The sequence below is a fragment of the Ornithorhynchus anatinus genome, chromosome 4 (assembly GCF_004115215.2).
Source record: "Ornithorhynchus anatinus isolate Pmale09 chromosome 4, mOrnAna1.pri.v4, whole genome shotgun sequence".
In the NCBI taxonomy this organism is placed as follows: domain Eukaryota; kingdom Metazoa; phylum Chordata; class Mammalia; order Monotremata; family Ornithorhynchidae; genus Ornithorhynchus; species Ornithorhynchus anatinus.
The window spans coordinates 51,379,414-51,393,310 of record NC_041731.1 but is presented as its reverse complement, the minus strand read 5'-3'; the positions used below and the strand labels follow the sequence as shown (position 1 = coordinate 51,393,310).

At 41.0% G+C, this 13,897-nt stretch overlaps 1 non-coding gene across 1 annotated transcript; it reads left to right on the top strand.

Moving 5' to 3' along the window:
- Nucleotides 1-13,544: 13,544 nt before the first annotated feature.
- Nucleotides 13,545-13,682, top strand: LOC114811748. The gene has a single exon (XR_003759444.1). It is a non-coding gene; the product is annotated as a small nucleolar RNA SNORA7 (small nucleolar RNA).
- The last annotated feature ends 215 nt before the right edge of the window (nt 13,683-13,897 follow it).

Here is a 13,897-nt window from a genome sequence, read left to right as displayed (position 1 = left end):
AAAGTGACTCTTTATCAAGTCTTTTTATTTTTCAAATGAACAAGTTCAAGCATAACTCCCAACTCACAAAAACTAAAATAACAATTATAATAAAAATAATAATGCCATTTGTTAAGTTATTACTATGTGCCAAGCACTATACTAAGCACTGGGTTAGCTACAACAAAATTATATTGGATACTTCTCTGTCCCCCATCTGGCTCACAGTCTAAGTAGGAAGTACTGAATCCCATTTTACAGATGAGGAGATTGAAATTTTGGGCTAGTCACTTAATTTTTCTGTGACTCAATCTTGGATCTGCTGGAATCCTTCTGTTATGTGATCCAATTAGTTCACCATTCTCTGTAGCTTTTTCTTCCTCCCCTGAAGCCAGAAAAAAAAGCCCCTTGGGGAATGGGGAGGGTAGAGGGACTATCCCAGGAATTAGCTTTCAGATCTTCTATCCTGGTGCCCTGCTCTCAGAGGTGATAGCTTTTTGGTAACACACTACTTCATTCTAGTAAAAGGCTACGCTATTGGGTTAAATGTTGACTTTGCTGTTGACAGTGCAAACAATTTACCCTGAAATGTCTGCTACTAGCAATTTTATGACCCCACATGATTTTCTTATCTTCTTTCTTTCTTCACTATCCCTACTATTCACTATTTGACTATGACAGCTTTTGGGGCAAGTAACTACAGTAAACTAAGGAAGAGATTTGGGACTCCAATCTGTGTACTGGGAGTTTTTCTTTATATAATTGCTCCAGGCTTAGACTAAACTGCCTTCTCAGAAAACTCCTCAACAAATTCTATCTTCAGTTCAAATACTACATTTAATCGGTAGATTTTGGAAAGGTGGAATGACAAAGATGGGCTGTGAATCTCAGGAGCAGACACTGGGCTGGGATCAATCAAATCTTCCTTTTGTCTGATCTTTGGTGCATTTTAAATAAACTTTTGATTTCTATAAATGTCGCCCTGATTTTTAAGCTCACTGTGGGCAGCGAATGTGTTGGTTGTACTCTCTCAAGTGCTTAGTTCAGGGCTCTGCACACAGTAAGTGCTCAATAAATATGATTTATTGATCAATTGATATGATTGATTCATTTGCAATTGCTAGTCAGCTGTTTTCACCTTTAATTCATTATCCTCCACAAGATATATTGGACACAAGGTATAAAGATGTTTCCATTCCACATCCCTATTTCCAATGTCATTTAATTCTCTCTGCACAAGATTTATGTAGCCAAGGTGTGTGGCTTTACCAGAGTGTGATTGCAATGCCTCATGCCTGACATCAAATAAGAAAGAAATGAAAATTTGCTCTTGTGTTTCAGTGTACAGGCTTTCACCAAAAGATGTAGGCTACTCTATTCACTGGGTGATCAACATGGGAATATCAAACACCCAGAGGTTGAAATGAACTCTAACTCATATTGAAAGGAGATGACTGGAGGGGATAAAGGTCTTGATTTCCCACATATGTGCTCTAACAGACAGGTCGAAGTTTAGCTAGAAACGTTTTGTTAAGAACTAGAATGTTTCCAGAGTAGCTAAACTAATCTCAGAGTGGTCAGGATTAATGATTGTGGTTTTTGTTAATGCTTATTATTTGTAAAGCTCTCTGCTAAGCACTGGAGTAGATGCAGGATAATCATTAGACCATGTGCCCCATAGGAGACAGGGATCGTATCCAACCTGGTTAACTTATACCTACCCCAGCATTTAGAATAGTGCTTGACACATAGTAAGCACTTAACAAATGCCATTATTATTATTAGTAGTAGTATTTTTATTGTTCACAATCTCTCACATCCTGTCTGAATTTGCTTTTGACTAGTTCAGTCGGCCAAGCAGAAGTAAAGAAGAAAGTATAGTGAGTAATCAGGAGGGAGTTCTTCAGGAGGGAGTTCTTCAGGAGTGAGAAGAGCAAGAAGAGAGTATAGTGCTTTTCAAACAGTAAGCGCTCAATAAATACAAATAATAATAATAATAACAATAATAATCTATTCCAAATCATGACTGAGTTATATAACCTGGATTCTGGAGACTGTATTAGCCACAGGTGTAAATGGGTATCTGTGGGTAAGGATCAGGGCTGCAGTAACAACTGCATAAATTGGGAGCAGCTACACTGAACCACGGACACTGGAGAGGCCTCCCTCAATCAATCCAGAGTATTTATTGAGTGCCCACTCTATGGAGAGCATTGTACTAGGTGCTTGGGAGAGTACCATATAGTAGATTTTGTAGACACAAGGAGCTTACAGTCTAAAAGCATAGTTATTGGTCAAAGGGTTCCCATGGCTCATCAACAGAATCCCTTCCTTCCTTCCTTCCTTCCTTCCTTCCTTCCTTCCTTCCTTCCTTCCTTCCTTCCTTCCTTCCTTCCTTCCTTCCTTCCTTCCTTCCTTCCTTCCTTCCTTCCTTCCTTCCTTCCTTCCTTCCTTCCTTCCTTCCTTCCTTCCTTCCTTCCTTCCTTCCTTCCTTCCTTCCTTCCTTCCTTCCTTCCTTCCTTCCTTCCTTTCCTTCTTTCTCTTATTCTCTCTCATTCTTAGCTCAGCTGCAGCCATGACTAGGCTAAAAATTGCCCCAACAGTTTGAATAGCTAGGACTGAGGGGGCTGGGGGTAGGACCAGGGGTAGGAGGCATGCATGTGTGGGGACAAAGAAACATGTGCTCCCACAGAGGGGCTATATAAACAGAGGTAGGATATTTAGACATGTGGAGGCCAGGGGTAAGTGTTTGGTCCAAGCGTAATGCCTTTTCCAGGCCTAACTCAGTGCAATACAGCCCAGAAAAATTTGAAATCCAGTCTGCCGCAAACTTGAATTTCTTAAAAATTTTCTGAAACAGCAGGGCTAACCCCTGAACAGAGGCTTGCACTCTCTCCCCCTCTCTCTCTCTCTTTCTTTCTGAATGACTGCAGGCAGCTAATTCCAGGTTGGGTACTTTTATATTACAGTATTCCTGAAGGGAGATAAATGTGAATAAAAAGGAACATTAAAATATTCCTTTACAACCTATCCCTCCCATTAGCCCCCTTCTCCACTTTCCCCTTACTGCTCTGTTGAGCAGGGATAGAGAGCCAGTGGTCGGGGTGGGGAGGAGTTCTCCAAGTTCAGGATGAACTTGAGCTCACTGACCTTGGGCCTGGCAGGGCTAGACCCACAGGCAAGTCCTGACCTGGGCAGAATCCATAAAGCCCACTGGAGCTTTACTGTGGCTCTGGGAAAAATACTGGTTAAATCAACAACAGATCACGAGACTATGCTCAACCGGAATTCTCTCTTTCACCCCACAGAGGATAATCAATCAATCGTAATTATTAAGCAGTGTGTGCAGAACACTGTACTAAGTGCTTGAGGAGTACAATACAACAATATAACTGACACATTCCCTGACCAAAATGAGTTTATGGGGTTTTCATATCTGTTTGCTTTCTTAGCTCCTTTTTCATTCCTGACATCCAGCCTAATTCTCAAGCTAGGAAATGCTAATGATCGGACATCTTAGAAGGAAAATCTTATATTGTAATGGATAACAAGAAACCTTTATAATGACACATTAGGGGGAAAATCACTTAAGCGAGTGAAATGTACATTTTGTTTTGTTTATTTAATTATAGAGATTTACTGCTGCTGAAGTGCACAGCAATAAGGATGAACCTGGGGAAAAGTTTTTCCAACCAAGCATCATTTCCCCACGATCTTGTTAAACTAGCTTGTTGAAGCCTGTCTTGGGAGCAGTCTTCCAAGAAGACTGATTACACACCTACTCAAGCCAACAAGCTAGACTCATTATTAATCTAATGTTAGGTGTGTGGAATACTGAGAATAACTCACTTGTAAATAAAATCTAATGCATCAGCATTTTTTATTGCTCCCTGTTGTAGATTCATCTGGTGGAAGAAGAAAGAATATTCCACTAAAAATTATAAATTCTCTGCATATTTCATTCAGAACAAATCAGTTCTCTATAGTAAAGATTCATGCTGATATTGGAAAGAGTATGAATGCCGTGAAAAGACAAAGTTCAAAATGTGGCCTAGGAATAAGCCTTAGGGAAGCAGCATGGCCTAGTGAAAATAGCATGGGCCTAGGAGTCAGAGGACCTGGGTTCTAATCCTGGCTCTGCCAACTGCTTGCTGTTTGACCTTGGGCAAGCCAATTAACTTCTCTGGGCCTTAGTTCCCTCAACTGTAAAATGAGGATTTAAAATCTGCTCTCCTTCTACTTAGACTGTGAGCCCCATGGACTGTGTCCATCCTAATTAACTTGTACCTACCCCAGAACTTAGAACAGTGTTTGATGCAGTGTTTAATACAATAAAAACTAAAATAAAAGTAAGAACATAAGAAATGCCCAAAGTCAGTACCAGGGTCTGTGCAGCCTGCAGGGCTTTGTGCAATTGAGGAATGGTTAGGGAAGGAAGTTCTTACATCTTTACCTTTTCTCTCTACTAGTGACTTTTTTAAATAGCATGGCTTAGTAGAAAGAACCCAGATCTGGGAGTCAGAGGACCTGGGTTCTAATTCCGACTCTGCCACTTTGTTGTGTGACCATGGGCAAGTCACTTAACTCCTCTATGTCTCAATATCCTCATCTGTAAAAGGGAAGTGTTCTCCCTGTTTTCCTTCCCCCTTAGACTCTGAGTGCCATGTGGGACAGGAACTGTGTCTGACTGGATTATTCTGTATCTAACCAAACAGTGCAGTACCTGGCACAAAATAAGAGTTTAAATTCCACATTTGTTACTATAATTATATCATCTTATTATCTATTTAACATGAACCTGTCTAAACTGTTTTTGAGCCTTCCAATATCTTTAATACATCTTTTATATCCCATGCATTAATTTATCTAAACTTTTCTTGATCCTGTAATTGATCAAGAAATTATATTTATTGAGGTCCTACTGTGTGCAGAGCATTGTTCTAAGTGCTTGGGAAAAAATACTATATATAGAGAGAAATAGATATTATATCTATTGATTTATAATTGTGGTATTTGTTAACCACTTACAATGTGTCAGGGTCTGTACTAAGTGCTGGGGTGGGTAAAATCAAATCGGGTTGGACAGAGTCTCTGTCCCTTATGGGGCTCACAGTTTTAATTATATATATAATGATATACTGTATACAGTATACAGTATATATAATTATATACTGTATACAGTATACAGATCTCTCCTTTGAATATACCAAGAGAAAAATAGATGATCTCTGTCCTCAGAGAGCTACCACTCTAATAAACTATTTAATTTCTTGCAGTAATGAACTCCACATGCTTACCACTCAATGTGGAAATTCCTTTATTTTTTAATAGTATTTGTTAAGTGCTTTCAGTGTGCCAAACACAAGCTCTAAGTGCTAAGCAGACAGGTATGAAAACCCTGTAAACTCACTGTAAGCAGAGAATGTGTCTGTTATATTGTTATTTTGCACTCTCCCAAGCACTTAGTACAGTGTCCTGCACACAGTAAGTGCTTAATAATTACAACTGACTGACTGATTGATTAATTATCTTCTGTGGGGTGAAAGAGAGAACTGTATGTACTAAGCGTAGATACAAGGTAAACAGGTTGGGCACAGTCCTAATAATAATAATAATGATGTCATTTGTTAAGCGCTTACTATGTGCCAAGCACTGATCTAAGCGCTGGGGTAGATACAAGGTAATCAGATTGTCCCACATGTGGCTCACAGTCTCAATCCCCATTAAACAGATGAGGTAACTGAGGCCCAGAGAAGGTAAGTGACTTGTCCAAGGTCAAACAGCAAACAAGTGGCTGAGTTGGGATTAGAACCCAGGTCCTTCTGTGGCCTGTGCTCTATCTGCTAGGCAAAGCTACTTCTCAATACTTCTTCTGTTTGCTCCTTCTGAGAAGGGAACTTGTCTAACAACTCCATTATATTATACTCTCCCCAGAGCTTAGTACAGTACTATGAACACCACAATCACTCAATAAATACAACTGATTGATTTGCTTTGAATCTAACACCTTTGAACTTCAGTAAGTGCTCCCTCATCCTGGGTCTGTGCATGGGATGGGTGAGTGGGTCGATGGGTGGGATTTGTTGATTATCAACTCTGTGTTTGCACTGTTGGCCCACTCCACACCCTTCATAACTTTGTAGACAACAATTATGTTCACTCTCAGCCCTTGTCTTTTCAGAATGGAGAGTACTAATCCTTTAAACCTACCCTCACATTGGAAGCTTCTCCATCCCCTTGAATACCTTGCATGGTAGGAAGGCTCTAATAGAGCCGGCAAAGGGGGTGAGAAGAGGAAGCAAGAGCAGTGACCAGGCCAAGTGAGCGCTCACTCAATGCTATTACTTCTGCTAGGCGGTAGCCAAAACTGCATGCAGGGTTCTAGATATGGGCATACTGTGGTTTCATGGAGTGGCTAAACTATGCCTTTTGCTTTGTTTCCTTGGGCCTCTTTGATAATATCCAGCATTTTGTTGGCTTTTTGTGCTGCCTCCATATATTAGGCCAAGTTGAGAGCACAGATGATTCGATACTGACTCCATGACTTCTTTCCCCAGTCGTGAATGACAATTCAAAACCTATCACTGTATAGTTATACACCTTGTAATGTACAGTTAACACCTTATAAAAACATTTGAAAATAAAACCAATGTTTTACTCTCCTAGCCAGGGGAGGGGAGGGCAGGTTGAGCCAGTAAGGAAGGAGGGAGAGGGAGACAAAATGGGAGAGGGAGAGAGAAAGGGAGAAAGAAAGGAAGAGAGAGAGGGAGAGGGGTAGAGTGGGGATGTGGGACTCCCAGTGCAGGAAGACTGGGACAGTGCTCCCATAATTATGAGAGGTAGAGATGGGAAGCCCTTTTCCTTTTCAGAAAGAGCTTTTGGCTAGCCACTGACACCACAGAAACAACCCAATGTCTGTCAACAGTGCATAGGTACCACAGCTATGGGAAGGGGTGGATATTTCAAGGTTGGAGATTTAAGATTTCTTTGGCCTAATAGCAGCAAGTGACCATGTGAACAACAGCCTGAGAAATGCCCACTTATGAAGACAGTAGCTTTTAAAGAAGGAAGAGTTACTTCCAGAAGCAGCCAGTAAGATTTTTGGGGATCAAATTCCTTTCTTGACAGTTTGAGAAAGGAACTTACTCATAGTGAAGCATCAGAATTTAACCCAATGGACAGATGATAGCATCCCCTAAGGAAAATACACTGCAAATTTTGATATTATCTTGAAATTTTATGAAGAGGTGGAATAGTGCATAATTATAATAATAATAATTATGCACTTGTTAAACACTATGTGCCAAGCACTGTTTTAAGCCCTGGGGTTGATACAAGTTAATCAGGTTGGACACAGACTCTGTCCTATATGGGACTCAAATTTGTAATCCCCATTTTACAGATAAGGGAACTGAGGGGAAGTTAAGTGACTTGTCCAAGGTCATACAGCAGACATGTGGTGGAGCCAGGATCAGAACCCAAGTCCTCTGACTCCCAGGCGCATGCTCTATCCACTAAGCCATGCTGCTTCCCAGGTTGAGCATGCTGAGTCTGTATTATTTGCCCCCAAAAAGGAAGAGAGCAGAGATTTCAAGTCTTTATATTTACAGAGAAAGTTACCCAAGATAATTTATATTGATTTATACTACTAAATTTGATGAATGTTTTATCAGAAATTCAAGTCAAGAAACAACATGTACTTACGAGCATGTTAAAGAGCCAGATCATTTCTGAGGACTGTTAAAGGCAAGTGTGCTGGAGTAGGAAATTCAAAATTCGATAACAAAAAAAGGACAGAAGAGAAAGATTTTCTCCCTAGCCAATGACTGTGTGCTGATTCAGGTGGGCTGGGGCCAGCTCCCTCTTTTTTGCAACATCAGAGTTATTCCACTGAACACCTTCAGGAAACTTTAGAGGATCAACTCCACCATGACATGACAGAGAAACAACTGACTGCTTCCTTCTCTGAAGTCTAAATGCTTATCCAGCATATATTATAAATGGTTGGCTATGGGACTCCTTGAAATCTTCCTTTCTCACTACTTGGAGCTCTGGGTAGATTCTAGGAGAGAGTGTAAGATCTAGAGACGCTTTAGTCACTAGCCCCAAGGGATTTTATAAACCAAAGAAAAGGAATCATAAAAATAATAATGGTATTTGTTAAGCACTTACTATGTGCCAAGTAGTGTACTAAGTGCTGGGGTGCATTAGTACACATGAGCCTCACCGTCTAAAAGGAGGGTGTAGGATCAAATCCCCATTTTACAAATGAGGAAACTGAGGCACAGAGAAGTGAAGTGACTTGCCCAAGGTCACACAGGAGACAAGTGATGGAGCTACAATTAGTGCCCAAATCCTCTGACTCCCAGGCCTGGGCTCTTTCCATTAGGCCTTGCTACTTCCCTACCAAAATCTACCATATAATACATGAATACATATGTGTTGTACTCAAGTGTATACTTGTAGGCTCTTTTCCACAGATGAGTCATTTTTATATGACTGGGGAAGCTTTCATCAAAATGGGTTTTGGGCTGAGTTTTAAATGACAAAAGGATGTGATTTGGCAGAGAAGGAGAAGGAGGCTTTACAGATTTGTTCACCGCAGTTTGCCCAGCTAAGCATAAAAATCCTGCATCTCTACAGAGACTCTCACAGTGCTAAATGTAATATGAATCAAGTCCAATTTCAAATTCTCAGCTCATCCTTTTCAGGAGCATAATTCTGTTAAGGGGAAATACATTTGGATATTTTAGATTGTTGCCCATCAGCCACTTTAGATCCCTCATTCACTTCAAAATGCTTACTATTAGATGGATATATTTTGCTTTGTTTCTGTGGTTATATGATTAGCTCTTCAGAATCCTAATATTTTGCATTGTATACAGTTTCTGAAGGAAAAGTTTACAGGTATAAAAATCTAACAGTTGAAGGCCTAGTTCAATAATATGAAGCTGTGATACTGCCAATACAATCTTAAATGTTTCAAGGCGGAATATCTCTTTCGCTAGAAATAGTTGAGATTTTGAGAGCTTTCGGTCAGAATGAAGCCAAGAAAAAGTCAATCTTCAAGCCTTGAAAAAAACTTGAAAAAGGTAGCTCGGCTTCAGTGATAGAAGAATAGCTATCCACAGTCAGTCTCTACTGAAATTGTATTTTAAATCTTGAAGACTCCCCCACTCATTTTTCCCTTAAAATTCTTAATTATAGCAAATTTTAATCAAGAAAAAAGCTTGCAACCACCTTAAAATGCTGATCATATAACAATTGATGCCCTACAAATTGTCCATCAAACTCTAGTGAAGATAGTGTGGCTCAGTGGAAAGAGCCCGAGCTTGGGAGTCAGAGGCTATGGGTTCAAATCCCGGTTTTGCCATTTGTCAGCTGTGTGACTGTGGGCAAGTCACTTCACTTCTCTGTGCCTAAATTACCTCATCTGTAAAATGGGGATTAACTGTGAGCCTCACGTGGGACAACCTGATTCCCCTGTATCTACCCCAGTGCTTAGAACAGTGCTCTGCACATAGTAAGTGCTTAACAAATACCAACATTATTATTATTATAGTCCCTCTAGGCTATAAGCTGCTTGTGGGCAGAGAACATGTCTAGCAATGCTGATACTTTTCCAAAGGTTTAGTATAGTACTCTGCATACAGTAATTGCTCAATAAACACCATTGATGATGATGATGATGATATAGTCCATTAAATAGGGACCTTGTAGCCCTTCTTGACTTCTGACTTCATGGCTACGGATGGAACTTTCTCTGTAACTTCTCTTTATCAGTCTTTTGTGAGAAGCAGCACGGGCCTGGGCGTCAGAAGGTCATGGGTTCTAATCACAACTCCACCACTTGTCTGCTGTGTGACTTTGGGCAAGTCACTTCACTTCTCTGGCCTTCAGTTACCTCATCTGTAAAATGGGGATTGAGACTGAGAGCCCCACATGTGATAGGGACTGTGTCCAAACCAATTTACTTGTATCCATCCCAGTACTAGTACTTAGTGCTTAATAGTAAGCATTTAACATACTATCGTTATTATTATTGTCCATGAATTTATCCAAATCCCTCTTGACTCTGCTTGATATTTTCAACCTGCACCACCTACTGTGGTGATGAATTCTGTATATTTACACCCTGTGTGTGAAGAAGTATTTGCTAGTTTGGACCCTACCACCTTACCATTCTAGTTTGAACTTTGAAATTACCTGTTCTACACCTTTCATCAATCAATGACATTTACTGAGTGCTTACTGTGTGCAGAGTTGGTTGATGCGATCCCTGCCTGAATGGAGTTTATAGTCTTCAATCATGTCATGCCTCAGCTTTTGTTTTTCTAGATTGGAGTCTTTACCTTTTTAAGCTGAGTTGGGAAGCAGCGTGGCTTAGTGGAAAGAGCCCAGGCTTGGGAGTCAGAGGTCGTGGGTTCTAATCCCGGATCTGCCACTTGTCAGCTGTGTGACCTTGGGCAAGTCACTTAACTTCTCTGGGCCTCAGTTACCTCATCTGTAAAATGGGTTTGAAGACTGTGAGCCCCATGTGGGACAACCTAATTCCCTTGTGCCTAGAACACTGCTTGACACATAGTAAGCGCTTAACAAATAATGCCCCCCCCCTCCAAAAGTCCAATCCTCTGATGAAATCTTCTCCTTTCCTTATTTATCTTGATTTTCCTTCCCCGTACCTTTTTTTACTTTCTAGGTCTTTCCTAAAATGGATCACCTGAACTGAATCTTTAGTTCATCATCATTATGCAGGGACTTTATTGTCCTGCTGAACTTTGAACATTGTACATAGCATTGAACTAACCACAGTAATGAACTTTAAACATTTACTCTAGCTTAAAACAGTGAAGTCTGTGGGATTTTTCTTTCCTCTTCAGCATTTGAATTAAGTATGTTATACACTTATACTATATCTAAGGTTATATGTTATGCTTATACTGAGATAACTAAAAGTGATTTCAGCATATAATAATTGTTGTATTTGTTAAGTGCTTACTCTGTGCCAGGCACTATACTAAGTGCTGGGGTGGGTAAAAGCAAATCAGTTTGGACACAGTCGCTGTTCCTTGTGGGGCTCACAGTCTCGATCCCTGTTTTACAAATGAAGTAACTGAGACACAGAGAAGTGAAGTGACTTGTCCAAGGTCACGCAGCAGACAACTTGTGGAGTTGGAATTAGAACCCATGACCTGACTCCCAGGCCTGTGCTCTATCCAGTAGGTCATGGTGCTTCTCAAATGAAAATGCATGAACTGAAAATGATTTTCATACACTGTATGTCCCTGTATTATTGCATTTATAAATGTTCCCTGCAGGTATAGACGTATATTTTTGATTATCATTCACCTGCTCAAATTTTACCCAAAGCTGTGGTACCATCAATCCTATTAAGTCCCTTGGATTTTTGGTCTTTTTAACCCCAGTTTTGCCATCCATGGGCTTCCAGGAACCTGATCTCAAGGGCTTGACCAGGGTAAACTGTTTTTATTTTCAGGTCGAGGCCATCCATATAAGTGGAAATGTCCCAGAATCAGCAGGAAATATTGAACTAGTAAGCAGGGATTGAGGGAGTCAATAATGGAGATAGAGTGACTCATCAAGGAAGGGAATGAAAGAAGAAAAGAGCAGAGCTTCAGGGTGGCGGGTTAGGAACTCCCTGTTGCCAATGGGCCAAGGAGGAGAAGAGGAGGAGGTCTCTCTGCCAGAGAAAAAGCAGCAGAAGACAGATAATTGCTTTCCCCCACTTCAAAACTTTATTGAGGGCACGTCTCCTATAAGAAGCCTTCCCTGACTAAGCCCTCCTCTCCTCCTCTCCCACTCCCTTCTGTGCCACTACTTGTGCTTTCATTCATACTCCCTCCCATCTGCACAGCACATATGTGTAGATTAGGGAAGCAGCGTGGCTCAGTGGAAAGAGCCGGTCTTGGGAGTCAGAGGTCATGGGTTCAAATCCCGGTTTTGCCACTTGTCAGCTATGTGATTGTGGGCAAGTCACTTAACTTCTCTGTGCCTCAGTTGCCTCATCTGTAAAATGGGGATGAAGACTGGGAGCCTCACGTGGGACAACCAGATTATCCTGTATCTACCCAGCACTTAGAACAGTGCTCTGCACATAGTAAACCCTTAACAAATACCAACATTATTATTATTATCTGTAATTTATTTATTTATCTAATTAGTTCTTTATATTGTCTGTCTCCCCCTCTAGATTGTGAGCTCATTGTGGGCAGGAATGTGTCTGTTTGTTGTTATACTGTACTCTCCCAAGCTCTTAGTACAGTGTTATGCACACAGTAAGTGCTCAGTAAATGTGATTGAATAAATGAATTAAAGTCATGGAAAGAAAGGAGCTACCAGGGCATCCCAGGCCTGGGACTGCTACATTGAGGTGGGGATTAGCTCCAGGCCTGGTTGTTTCATTTTACGTCTCCAAACGACACTCCGTATTGTACAGTGGATAAGTAATTGCAATTCTACCTACCTCATTTTTCAGATCTCAAATGGGGAATCTAAGTGTCATCGCTGAAGTGGCAAGAAGCACTGAGGTGAAAGAAGTTGCAGGTGTTCAAGGTGTTATTACTATGTTTGTCAGAAGAGAATGAACAGAAGTGAGTTATGAAATCCTCTTTTAGAAAATAAAATCTATCATCAAAATGATGCAAGGGAGAGTACTGACTAACCCACTGCTTCTGTATTACTCTGACTTTGATATATAATGCCTTCACCCAACAAAGGTAGTAACAATAGCCATATTCAACAGGGGCATGTAAGCGCACACATGCTCACAAAATCACACGCCCCTCTCCAGGGCAGGAAATTATTAGACTGGCTTTCCCTAATCAGTATTTTACAACATGGCTTAGAAGAGATTTATTTTATGCCTCATTCCACTACAAAATTTTCCTCTTGGGCAAATTGGTATCATTCTAAGAAACAAGCAACCTCTCCAGAAAGATTCCTTAAATATTAACAAAAACAAAAAGAACCAAACAGACAGGGGACTTGGTAAGATCATGGGGAGAAAGAAGGAAAAAGAGTGACTGGTGTAAAGAACGCAGAGGTCAGAGCAGGGCCTGACCAAGAATTCATTATTATTATAATATTTATTAAGCAATTACTATATACCAAGCACCGCAATAAATGCTGGGGAATAAGCAAGATAATCAGTTCAGGCACTCTTTCTCTGAATTGCACAGGGCTCGCCCAAGCATAGCTTGGGGAGGGAATGCTTTGGTTGAAAATTCTGTTTGGGGGTCTAAATCTGCATGGAACCTAAAATGTCTTGTCAAGTGATTTGAGGGACTCCTGAGCTGAGCAGATGAAAGATACCGTCAACCACAACTTCTTGGTCCCTCCCTCAGGTTTACTCTGGGAACCTTGAAGAGATCAAAATTCTCCTTAATTGGCAGATTACATTTTGGGCTTTTCTATCCTTTAGTCTTGTCCCTCCAACTCCTTGTCACCTTGGATGTCCTCAGAAAAAATCAGAGCCCAGACAGAAGAGCCTGGGAGTTGGGGTGGGGACAGAGGCCATTCTAAAACACTTTCCTTAGCAGCTGTGACCCCTCTCAGGGTCACACCTGGAGAGTTTCCAGTAGTCTACCAGTCTTGTCTCTGGGAGGGAGAGTCAAGCAGAAGCCTACCCATTCCATTCCTAGCTTGGACAGTGGCTAGTGAGTTGAAGGAAATCTGCTACAAGTCAAAACTCACCTATGCTGGGCAGCAGTGGCATGGGAGCAAGCCGAGGGTGGAGACTGAAACTTACTGCATGGAAGGAGGCAATGATGAACCATTTCCGTATTTTGACCAAGAAAACAATTTGGATACACTACCAGAAAGATTGCAGATGGAGGTGGGGTGTTCTGGGAGAGATGTGTGTCCATGGCGTCGCTATGCATCAGAGATGATTCAACAG